Source organism: Mauremys reevesii, linkage group 2 (genome assembly GCF_016161935.1).
Source record: "Mauremys reevesii isolate NIE-2019 linkage group 2, ASM1616193v1, whole genome shotgun sequence".
Lineage (NCBI taxonomy): Eukaryota > Metazoa > Chordata > Testudines > Geoemydidae > Mauremys > Mauremys reevesii.
In genome coordinates, this window is record NC_052624.1 from 133,817,581 (window position 1) to 133,830,142 (window position 12,562).

At 42.5% G+C, this 12,562-nt stretch overlaps 1 protein-coding gene across 7 annotated transcripts in view; it reads left to right on the plus strand.

Moving 5' to 3' along the window:
- The window catches only part of OTULINL (OTU deubiquitinase with linear linkage specificity like), a 43,405-nt gene that overhangs the window by 9,763 nt on the left and 21,080 nt on the right, over positions 1–12,562 (plus strand). The window contains exon 1 of one of the 7 annotated variants that reach the window (XM_039526419.1): positions 11,635–11,714. The exons of the other annotated variants lie outside the window; for them this stretch is intronic. The gene's annotated coding sequence lies outside the window, so the exon portion shown is untranslated. Of the gene's footprint in view, positions 1–11,634; positions 11,715–12,562 lie in introns of those variants that run through there. 7 annotated transcript variants of the gene reach the window in all.

The window sequence follows — 12,562 nt, forward strand, 5'->3', positions numbered from 1 at the left end:
CTCAAAGAATTGTAAAGAAGTTTATTTGGTGAGTTGTGATTTGGCAGTTGAGTAATGTGGCCATTCAAACTTCTTATTGTACTGCACCATCATGTATACAGTATACATATTCTGTTGTGTGTTGTCAGTGACTAAGATAATTTTATTAGTAGGTGAATTGGGGGAGTGGGCTGTGCAAATGATATTATGCAGTGACACAAACAGGGCCAGCTCCAAGTTTTTTGCTGCCCCAAGCAAAAACTTTTTCCCGCACCCCCACCAGCCCCGCCACAACTCTGCCTCTTCCCCACCCCATTCCAACCCCTTCCCCAAATCCCCGCCCCCACTTCCTCCCCTGGGCGCACCGCATTTCCCCTCCTACCCCTCCCTCCCAGGCTTGCCGCACGAATCAGCTGTTTTGCGGCAAGCCTGGGAGGGATGGGGGAGAAGTGGAGCGGCGGCGTGATCAGGGGAGGAGGTGGAGGTGATCTGGTGGGGAGAGCAGTTCCTCGGCCCCCCCCCCCCGGATTACTTCCTGCGGCCCTCCCTGCGCCCCCCACCGCTGCAGCTCACCTCCGCTCCGCCTGCTCCCCTGAGCGCACCGCCGCCGCTCCGCTTCTCCCCACTCCCTCCCGGGCTTGCCGCAAAACAGCTGATTTGCGTGGCAAGCCCGGGAGGGAGGGGGGAGAAGCGGAGTGGCAGCGTGCTCGGGGGAGCAGGTGGCAGTGGAGCGGAGGTGAGCTGGGGTGGGAGCGGTTCCTCTGCGCCCCCCTCCCCAGGGTTACTTCCTGTGGCCCTCCCCGCGCCCCCCACTGCCGCAGCTCACCTCCGCTCAGGGCTGGCTCCCGGCTTTTTGCGCCCCAAGCAAAAAAAAAACAAAAAACGAGCTGGAGTGCTGCCCCTTGGAAAGTGCCGCCCCAAACACGTGCTTGGAGTGCTGGTGCCTAGAGCCGGCCCTGGACACAAATGCTCTACATTAACAATCATGATAAAATATCAAGTATGTTGGGACTTGAGAGATCTGCTAGCCTTGCACAAAGGTTATAACTATATATAGTCATTTTATTTTTTAAATACATTATTTTTTAGAAGTCTGTATGTCTTGGGTTTACAGTTTTAAGCCATGTCTGGTTATAATTCCATAGCTCTAAAAGCAGTGTGAGAAGATGCAGTAGCAACGTGATTTTTTAGTTTGTCTACACATAAGACTTGTACAGATTTAAATGTATAGTTAAATGGTACAAGCCCCGTAGTGTGGATGCAGTTATACTGGTATAAAGATATTTTAGTAAGGTGCTTTAACTAGACACATTAATTGTGGAGCTTCTTTAATACCTTTGTAACTGTTTCCTGAAGAACATAATCTGAATTCTAACTGAGCTATAATAAGCCAATAAAACAAAACATTAATCTGAGCTACTGTCTGACACCTTTTCCAGCACTCTCTTGGCAATCTGCATCTCTCTTTTGGCTTTGTCGTTTACCTGATACACAGTGGATTAATTGTACTCCAGCACTGATGAAGCTGCTTTTCACCCATGTATGGAATAATAAGGACCTTTGCTCACAAATATTGTTGCTGGGGTTCCATGCTTGGCAAATACAGTTTTATGTGCATTCTTACAGCACTTGATGTCAGACTTGACAACATGGCACTTTCCAGAAAGATACCATAATAAGCCATTATTAACTAATTCTTTTCATTACAATGAATCCCGGTATATATTTTCCCATGGCTAAGAACAAAGAGTTTAAATCTGGTGCAAAATGGCTATAAATTGTCTTTTGCTCGCCTTCCCCCGCCATCCTTCATGGGCTTCTGAGAGTCAGTTCGTGCTACTATGTTTAATTTTACATATACATATTTACGCATTTACTTACAATTGGACAGAATAACTTTTGTTAATGCAGTGTTAAGATAAAATCAGTTAAAATCACACAAAATCTTGCAGTGCAGCAATAAGCAATGGGAAACAAATTAGATGTAGACAAGGGAGAAAAGAGATGGCTTTTGCTGAGATTTGAAAACAAGTGGCAAATCTAAGGGGTGAAGGGGCTGTGGGGCAGTAGGAGGAGAGGGAGGCTGTTCCAAATAGCAGGAGTCCAGTCCATGGAGGGTACTAAAGATGGGGGATTTTTAAAACTAGATGCTGAAATGAACGAGGAGCTGTGAAGAATTATGGAGTTGTATGTAGTATTTCTTAACCAAAGGGGCGCATGATATTTTATAATCTGTTTGATATTAATCTGCCTGAATGCTGGGAGTTAAATCAAAGGAGGCTGTAATGGGGGAAGCCCAAAGGAAATGAAACAATGGCAAAGTTATCAGATGGGGAGTACCCCCTGTCTGTCACTCTCTGGGCTAGAATAGTTTACTGTTCCCAAGGCAGACCATAGGATCAAAGGGATTAGAAACCTCAGAGATCCTATAAAAGATAAATAGGGGTGGAGTGAGTGGCCAGTGACTGCCCAAGGTATCAGCAAAAGCTAACAGGCTGGCAAGAAACCCAGATGCTGTGAGCAGATTAATCTGCTTCTGCCAGCCAGAGATGGTGATAGCTGGGCTGAGGGAAAGTTACAACAGCTGGCATGGAAATTTTAAGGTTTAAGCAAGCCCATGCATGTAGAGGCCTTTTATTGTTATTCCTATTTGCTGTGTGCTTTGTTTAATGCCCTTTAGTTCTGTTTTCATTTCTTGTCACTTCCTGTTTTTCTTTTTAATTCCTTCTAAGTGTGACATGTTCGTCAAAGCTTGGGTTTTCAAAAATAGTTAACTCCAGATACGGTTGATGCTTTAAGGTGCAGTTCAGCTCTGAAAAATGATTCTGTAAATACTGCATGCAGTGTTCCAGTATTATTCGCTCTGTTGTTTATTTCATATTAAATATCCTTAGTTTACAAGTAAAAAGACACCCCCCCCATTCCCCAAACTGCCAGCCCTGCAAAATCAGCTTGGTATCCAGAGTCAAACTTAATTAGAATCCATTGCAGATGGAGTCACAAGATTTATTTCTTTTTCCAGGCCTTCCCAAGGCCTGATTAAGTCTTGGTTTCTAAGCTGCTTGGTAAAGCTGCAGAGGCAGCAGGGAATTGTGGTCTTTTGGCTTCTTTTTATGGAGATATTGAATGTCTCTGTTTAATCCTTGCAAGGTGTCCAGATACCAGTGGTGATGCCAAATGTATACTACTACTACTAATAAATTCCAATGTACAAACTATTTCAGTCAGTGGTTAAAGGAACACCATCAACTTAAATCACAAAGGTGAAATATTTATACTTCCTGTAGTTTTTGGCATTACTTCTAATAAGAGTGACTAAGAGAATGGGAAGAAAACATTTATTTCAGTTTGTTTATTTTCTGCATCAGACAGTGCTTTGTTTATAGTCAATTTCAAATTTCCCTGCTATTGTTAAGTCAGTTCACCTTTTTATTTGTGTGGATCTTTCACATGACTGGGAGAGAAGAACAGAAAAATGTAGTCGGAGCACACCAAAAACTGGGAGAAGAGCTCATGTGGAGGTGTTGTATCTGCCACTACTTTTAACTATTTTTTAAATTGTCTAGATTTCAAGTTAATGATGTCCCTCTAGGGTTGAAGAGAAAACACTAATCAAATCCAGCTGCTTCGCTGATATTTTTTCCCCTCTGCAATGCTAACAAGAATAAAAATTAAAAAACTTGCTTTTCTCAGTCATCAAAATAGATAGGGCCAGCTCCTGCCAACCTTATTCACAGTGAGTAATGTCTTAGGCTCCCTTAGTTGTCTCTTTTCTAAGCGGAACAGTCTGTCTTTTTAACTTCTCCTCATATAGTAGTTGTTCCATTCCCCTAATCATTTTTGTGGCCCTTCTCTTCACTTTTTCCATTTCTAATATATATATTTTTAGGGATGGGGCAACCAGAATTGCACATAATATTCGAGGTGTGGGCATACCATTGATTTATATAGTGGCATTATGATATTTACTGCCTTATTATCTAGCCATTTCCTAATGGTTCCTAACGTTGTTAGCTTTTTTGACTGCTGCTTCACTTTGAGCCAATGTTTTCAGGGAGCTATCCGTGATGACGCCAAGATCTTTTTCATGGGTGGTAATAGCTAATTTAGACACCTTCATTTTGTATGTATAGTTGGGATTATTTTTTCCAGTGTGCGTTACTTTGCACTTATCGACGTTGAATTTCATCTGCCATTTTGTCACTCAGTTTAATGAGATCCCTTTGTAACTCTTTGCAGTCAGCTTTGGATTTAACCAGCTTGAATAATTTTTCTATTATCGGCAAATTTTTGCCACCTCACTCTTCACCCCTTTTTCCATATCATTTATGAATATGTTGAACGGCACAGGCCCAAGTATAGATCTGGGGATTGGAGGGAAGTGTGTTAATTACCTCTTTCCATTATGAAAACTGACCATTTATTTTGATCCTTTGTTTACTATTTTTTTAACCAGTTATCTGTCCATGAGAAGACCTTCCCTCTTATCCCATGACTGCTGAGTTTGTTTAAGAGTCTTTGGTGAGGGACCTTGTCAAAGGCTTTTTGAAAATCCATGTACATTATATTGACTGGATCACCCTTGTCATGCTTGTTGACTTACTCAAAGAATTCTAATAGATTGGTGAGGCATGAGACCCCTTTACAACAGCCATGTAGACTCTTCTCCAACACATTGTGTTCATCTACCTATCTGATAATTTTGTTCTTTACTATAGTTTTAACCAGTTTTCCCGGTACTGAAGTTAGGCTTACCATCCTGTGGTTGCCAGATTTGCCTGGAGCCTTTATTAAAAATCAGCGATACCTTGGGTGCCCTCCAGTCATCTGGTACAGAGGCTGATTTAAGTGATAGGTTACATATCACTGTTTTGAAATTTCATATTTGAGTTTCTTCACAGCTCTTGGGTGAATACCATCAGGTCCTGGTGACTTATTACTGCTTAATTTATAAATTTGTTCCCAAACTCCCTCTACTGACGCCCTGGTAGAAATTTGTTGGTCTTCTTACTGTTTTGTTTTTTGTTTTTTAATTTGGGGTATACATTTAGTTTGAGCCCCTATTATAGTGTTTTAAATAGTCTCCATGCAGTTTACAGGCATTTCACTCATTTGATCGTTCCTTTAAATTTGTGTTTAACTAACATCCTCATTTTTGTGTGGTTCCCCTTTTTGAAAATAAATGCTACTGTGGTGGTGACTTTGGCATTTTCCCCTCTAGAAGGATGTTACATTTAATTACATGATGGTTGCTCTTTTAGGAGAGGTACAACTATGTTCCCTCTTGGACCAGATCCTGTGTTCCACTTAAGACTAAATCACACAAAGTAAAATTTCCAAACTGATGGAATTCCACCTGTGGAATCGCACTTTTTCACATACCAAGCAATAAGAAGGCAGGACTTTGAAAGGCCACGAGGCCAGATATTATTGCTGATTACTAGTTACATTCTTCTAAAACTTTACATGGTGCTTTCCAAAATGCAAAATATGGTGAATAAAACCACTTTTCTAAAGAGCTGCGGTCTCTGGTACTGTTTCCATGTGTGCCTTTAAATTGACAGCTGTAAAGCTAGACTGTCAAATGAACTGATCTCCTACCCTGGCACAGGCAAAGGTGGGTGCTTCCTTGTACCAGCAGGTGAAGACAAAAACAGCCAGAATTGTATTGATATCACTAATTGTGTAAAAACTGATGGGCTTTCAGAACAATTTACTGTCAGTAGGTGCCTGGTAGTCAGCATGCTGTTTCTAAGAAACTAGTAGTTATTGATAGGAAGCAGGCTTGGTTCTGTATAATGCGGCTTCTGTCATTGGTTAGGTTAGGGTTGAAGTTCCTGGCTGTGTCTGAGTAATCTTTTATTTATTGGATGTGTGGGGTGTGCTGAGCTTGTGACTATATGAATATTGCCCTGAAGATAATAGTGTGCTTGCTAGACAGAAGTTTTTGTTGTGTTGTGTCCTGTCCTTTCAGCTGTCACACTTCAACCGCAAGGCTCCAGAGTCCTAAAGCCTGTAAATGGTTGTTTACAAATGAATAAACTGATGAACAACACAGAGATTAGGTGACTTGCCAAAAACCATACAAGGCCTGCTCTTAGTTCTTTCTCCTGAGAGCGCAGATGGAGTGCTCTGACAGATGGTTTATTTTCTCATACAGGTCACAGTCTGTTCTATTGTATGTACCTTTATTTTCTGTTCTGATTGTTCAGTGACTGATTCCTCTGAATACATCTCTTATTTGGGTTACAAGTACTCATGTTTTCTTGTACATCTTGACCTTCTGGTGCTCATGTCCATTATTATAATTTTTATGATGATAATGCCTGTGGACCCCAGTCATGTAGCAGGAGCAGAGCCGTCCCGAGGGTACGGTGAATCATGGTGACTGCTCCTGGCCTTGTGCTTTGGGGGGCCCCGTGGGCCGGCATGATTGGCCGGCACGCATGGGCAGCACGTGACCCGCTGGTGGGGGAGGCTAGCCCCCAGTCCCGCCCCTTCCACCCGAGGGAGAGCATGTGGCACCACTGCTGCAGCCTCCCCAGTCCCGGGAAGGCGGGCGGCGTGGTCCCAGCCCCCTGAAGTCTTGAGGCACCGCCCTGGGGGGGTGGAGTGTGGGCAGGGCCACACCTGGCTGTTTGGGGAGGCACAGCCTCCCCTGCCCGGCATGGTCAGTCCTGGAAGTGCCAAATTCATCATTTCCACCCTGGGCACCACACCCCTAGGGACAGCCCTGAGCAGGAGAACTCCTTTGTGTTAGGAATTGTACAAACAAACATGAGAAAAGGTGTTTCCTGTCCTAGTTATGTTGTATGTATATTGCTCTTGTTATAACACTGTGCCCACCTGAGAAGAGATCAGGACACAGGCAACTACCTGTGATTCTCTAGACACTGTAATTTATTTACTAAGCAGCAGCACCCACAGCCCTTTGCCCCTGGCTCAGACAGATGCCATAATATCCCTTTCTGTGAACGTTCTGGTTTCTGCCAGCCTGTTCCTGCAGTGACTCAGGGGACTAGCACAGCTTCAACTCTACCAGACTCCCCAGTGGTGGCAGCATTTACTGCAGAATGCAGTACAGTTCACACTCTAGACTATGTGTACGTCTACACTGCAATAAAAGACGCGTTGCGCAGTCATGGCTGGCCTTTGGTTGGCTGAGTCAGGTTCACAGGGCTAAAAATTGCAGTGTAGACGTCCGGGCTTGGGCTGGAGCCTAGGCTCAGAAACCCAGCAAGTCGGGGAGGGTCTCAGAGCCCGGGCTCCAGCCCAAGCCCGAACGTCTACACTTCAGTTTTATAATCCTTCAGCCTGAGCCTGAGTCAGCTGGCATAGGCCAGCCACAAATATTTTACTGCAGTGCAGACATACCCTTAGTGTCTATAGAATGGCTGACAGCTTGGGAGATACTGGTGTGGATTAGCCTCATCAGTCCCTAATAGCTGTGCGTCTTCGAAGGAGAGAGAACAAAGCTATTTTAGGATTCCTGCTGTGTGATATTGGCAAACAGGATGGAACGGTAAGCAGGTCAGAGGACAAAACAATTATTTTTAGGAGAGTAACATTTTAATTTTCCCTGATATAAGTTCCAGTTATCCAGATAAATCAAGAGGCACTTTATTGAAGAAGGTAAGAAATTCAAATTACTCGGCCTTTTGCCTAAGATTAAGTGTAGGAAGGCATTCAGGATTAAAATATAGATTCAATAGTCCTTTACTCTGCCAATTTGGATTTAGCACACCACTATCAAAAGTTGTATGTTTTGGAAAGCAGAGACTGGACAAAACAACCCTGAGCAGCATCAGGCTGACTCACCATAAACCTCAGCAACAGATAGATCCTCTATAAATAATAACCTTCCTTGACATAATAGATTTATAGGAGTTTACATAAATCCTATTTCTTTGCATATGATTGGAGTGTAACATCTCTGAATGGGAAAGGAGACTTATCCTTAATGAATTACAGTAGAACCTCAGAGTTACGCACACTTCGGGAATGGAGGTTGTCCGTAACTCTGAAATGTTCTGTAACTCTGAACAACACACGTCAGCCATGGGGGTGGCTGGGAGTAGGGGAGGGCTGCAGGATGGGGGGGGGGAAGGGCAGGGCTCCGGGCAGGGGGGAGGGGGAGTCAGAACTTCTGACCCTTGGGGCACAGGGCTCTGGGTGGAGGTCTCAGGGCTTCTGCCCCACGGGAGCACCAGGGCTCAGGGCTTTAGACCTGCAGGGAGCATTGGGGCTCAGGGCTTCAGCTCCACAGCTCTGTTCCCGGCTTTGGCCTTGCAGGGTTGCTGGGGCTTGGGTCTCCTCCATGGCTCCATTCCCGGCTTCAGCCAGAGTGGGGGGCACTGGGGCTTGGGGTTTAGCTACGAGGGGAGTGCTGGGGCTGAAACCGGCTGATTGGTCACTTCTGGTTCCACAAGGTGTCCGGTTGACCAGTAAGTCCATAATTCTAGTGTTCATATCTTTAAGGTTCTACTGTAAAATAAAATAATAATGGCAATGACCGAAATTTCAGGAAGCTTTTCTGTTTGTTTTACAAAGGAATGTATTTATAGTAGTTGCTAAGGGTAAGTGCTTAGAGAAGGTTTACATTTTCTGTGGTACATAATGATGTTCACATATTAGTGTCTGAAACGTTCTCTTTTGTTTTTTCCTTGCTTGATTGGAAGTGGATTTGAGCCTGTTACTGGTCTTTGCTGGTGTACCATTCTGGAAGGAGACTAGATTACGAATGGATTCACGAACTGAAATTTACCCTCATTTGTAGGAATCCCTAGAAGAAAAATATAATTACGTGTGTTATCCTTTTTGCAATTAAGCAAAAATATACTTTAAATTCTCAACAAACACAGTCCTGGGTACAGATATGGTGGTAGTATGTCAAACAGCAGCTGGAGTGTGTTAAACACTACTTGGGAGATTGGGGTATTTTTACAATGAAAAGGCTACTCTGCTACCTCACAATTTTATTTTTTCTAAAAGGCCTCTGGAGGGGGAAAGACATTTTTGACTCATATGAGGCAGTTGAGTAGCAAAGGATTACCTGAAAGTATTGGGCCAAAATACTGCAAAAACTGTTGTATATTGTGTGACCTTTTGACCCTAGTCTCAGTCTCAATGTGTATGCCTGTTTCCATATAAAAGCCAAGACTTGAACAATTTAAACTGAACACTATTTTTACCATATGGTGAATGCAATTATTGATACCATCCTCTCCCATACCCATCACCATTACCTTCTGATACTGAGGAAGCAATTATCACTTATGATGTTTCTCATAGAACAAGGGGAGAAAGCTTTGTTAGTATGGAGTTTTATAAAACTTCGTATTAAAAAAATTTTTGCTTATTTTACCAATGCAAATTGACATTTCTGCTCTCTTATGTAAAGACAAGGTTCTTAAAATGGAATAGTTGTTTAATCACAACGCTACTGGCAGATCTTGGTTTTGCATCTGGTATCAGCAACATTTTCATTTTTTCCCACTTGGTATATGCTGATAATTTTTTTTTCTGAAATTGGGGGATCCGATAGTGGTGTTGAGGTGTGGGGGAAGGGTGTTTCTTGTCCTATAAAGCATTATTGGAAATGTTTCACTATTTTTCTGAACCTTATACAAATGGTGTCATTTACTGTACTTGGTATCAGGATTGCAACAGGCAACCAACATAATAAATATTACATAACTCTTCTAATTCTTTTCTATTCTTAACAGAGGGGTTAAATTCAGTTCAGCTGCATTTATACAAGCGTGTGTGCATGCCCATCCACCATGTAATATTACCAACGTGCAATACTGTGTCTATAATAAGGCTGGGTTTAGTTTTTTACTTAAAGCAGGGATTCAGCTTTTTTGTTTTGTATGACTTCTTCCAAATTTAAGCACATTATCTGTTGGTAAAAATGAATTTTCTGGGGAGTCAACTAAATCAGTTACTGATTCTGCGTTAAAATATATTAAATGTGACATGAAAATAATTCAGTGTTTGACCTTCTTTAGCAACCTTTTTGCTAACGTGTGACTGGTTTATCATTCACGTTCCTGATGGCTGGAATGGAAGTTTAACTATCCTCACGTGTACATATAAAGAAATTTGGTATAATTAGGCAATGTATAATTAGGCAACTTTCTTATTAACAGTTTTCCCTTATAACAAACACTTCCCATATCATAAAATGAAACTGAAACTACTCATGTCTTCAGTAAAGAAAGCAAATACTCTCTGGGGGTAAGGAGGGGTATGTGCCCCTGGTAAAGATGGCTATTTCCTATTGGTTCCAAGGGAACTGAAGCTACAAACTGCATTCAGGTACTCTGGCCCCCATTTCCTTAAAGTCTTTGCAATCATAGCTCTCTCAACCTTCAAACCTGCCAATGTGTGACACAGTTCATCCAAGTGACTGAAAAATGACTAAAAGATGGAATACTTGTGTTCATTGCACGTCAGATCATATAACTGACAGAGAAATAGTTTTATACTGTAAAACCTCTGTTCAAGGAAATTTTATGTTTTTTTAAATGGTTTATTCAATTCACCTGGAAAAACAGGAGGTGTGCATTGTGTAACTATAAAGATACCACCTCATTCCCAACCAAACATTGGTGGTCAGCAAAGTTTGAACTCTGGATCCTCAGATCCTGAGCCCAGACCTCTGTGATATGATGTAAAGGAATAATTGTGCTCTCAGTAGCAGCCACTAGAGGGGATCTGATGTACATTGTGTAGAATTTAAATATACAGACCTCATCACTTTCTGATGAAAATACAGAACTTGGTTTTCTGACTTTGTTTGCCTGTGTGTGCCATTTTTTTTAAATGCCAAAAAAGTGCGCACACATACCTGTGTGGAGGAATGAAGAAAAAAGTGTACTCAGTCATAAGTCACCCAGTCTACTTTTAATTTTGGAAGGTGCTTGGTTATCACAGTGATGCGTGTGGTATAAAAAGCTAAATTGAACAGCGAGAAGGCTGTGTTCGTGGAAAGGACACCACCTAATATTTTTTTGTGGCTGATCTGATATGGACTTTGACAAGAATTCATTTCTCACTACCCACCAGCAATAAAACACAGTTGCAGGCACACTCCTCTTTATGTTCTTCGGGGGGAGGAGAGGGATATTTAGTGCCTAATAGAATCCAATAGTCTATAGGTTTTTCTACTGCTAGCAGAGTTCATTGTGAAGATGATGGCCACTGTGGGGAGTTCTGACACTTATCAGTTTTGTGGTAGTTTTCTTTGTATTCCCTTTCTGGCTCTATGAGAGGTCAAGGCCTCCAGGTGCTCCCTTGCACTAGGAATGTGCCGCTGCAAGTCCCACCAATCACTCCACAAACACTCAGTGAGAAGCCACCCTTGTTGAGGGCTCATTTATACACAGGCTTCAAACCTGCTCAGTGGACAGTCTTATAGAAAAGTCCATATGTCACAACTTAAAGGTTCTCACATGACTTGCCATTTGCTGTCTGACCAGATGCGTCTCATGCAGCTCACCCGTCTGGGTGGAGGATCAACAGGTTCTTTGGGCATCCCAAGGCCTCATGAGTGTTTTGTTAGAAGCCTGAGCGTTGCACCCATTTCCATAGATTGCAGAAGATTCAGCCCTCACCTTGACTGTAGTGATGTCTTCACGCAGGCTTGGAGAAGAGATTTGGGGTGACCACAGCACTGTGTGCAAGGAACTGCTGAGCTCTAATCCTGCCTCGGAGGCAGAATCCCGTATATAGTATGTGTTGGGAAGTTTGGTATTGGTGGGTTATTCCAGTTTACAATTGGTATCAGTAACGTTTTTATCTTGGAGACCTTGCAACAACAACTCTGTTTCCAATAGCCATTTATTTAAATAGCTTCAGTCTAAGATGTAAATGGATAAGTGATGTTCTAATCAGGAGAAGGACTAGTGAGTGTGCAGCAAACTGGGGTGTAAATTTACAGCACACTAGTATGTTGCACACTAACTGTCTGTGAACCTTGTTACTGCACACTAAAAGTTCCCTCATGTGCTTCAAAACAGAAGTAAGTCACTGTGCATTAGGGAACTTCTAATGCATGGTAGCAAGGTCTGGAAGGACCATAAGTGCACGGCATATTAATGCACTGTAGAATTACACCCCAGCTTGCTGTTCATCTAGACAATCCCTAAGTCATTCCTGTGATAGTAGACTACTGGTGCACTTCTCTGCTCCTAGGGGAATTCTTTGCCCAAAAAAATAAAAATTCTGTGCCTAAAAATTCTGAGCACAATATTTTAAAATTCTGTAAAATTCTGCATATTTTGCCAAAATAACACAATAGGATCACGCCAGTTTCAAAATGTCTGTAACAAAACAGACAACAAAAATTCAGGAAATGTTTTTTAACATAGATTCCTTACTAGGCATATTAATACGGAACTCTGAGTAATAATTCTTTTAAACTACAATACAGAAATGTATTTCCAGGACCCCTCAGAAGCAGTGCAAAGGCTGGGGGAAGTAAGGGTAACGGAGGAGCTGAGGGAGAGGGAAATAATTACTGGGAACCCGGGAGTGAACCTGGAGGGTTGTTGGGTGTGAGTGGGAGAAGTTTGGAACT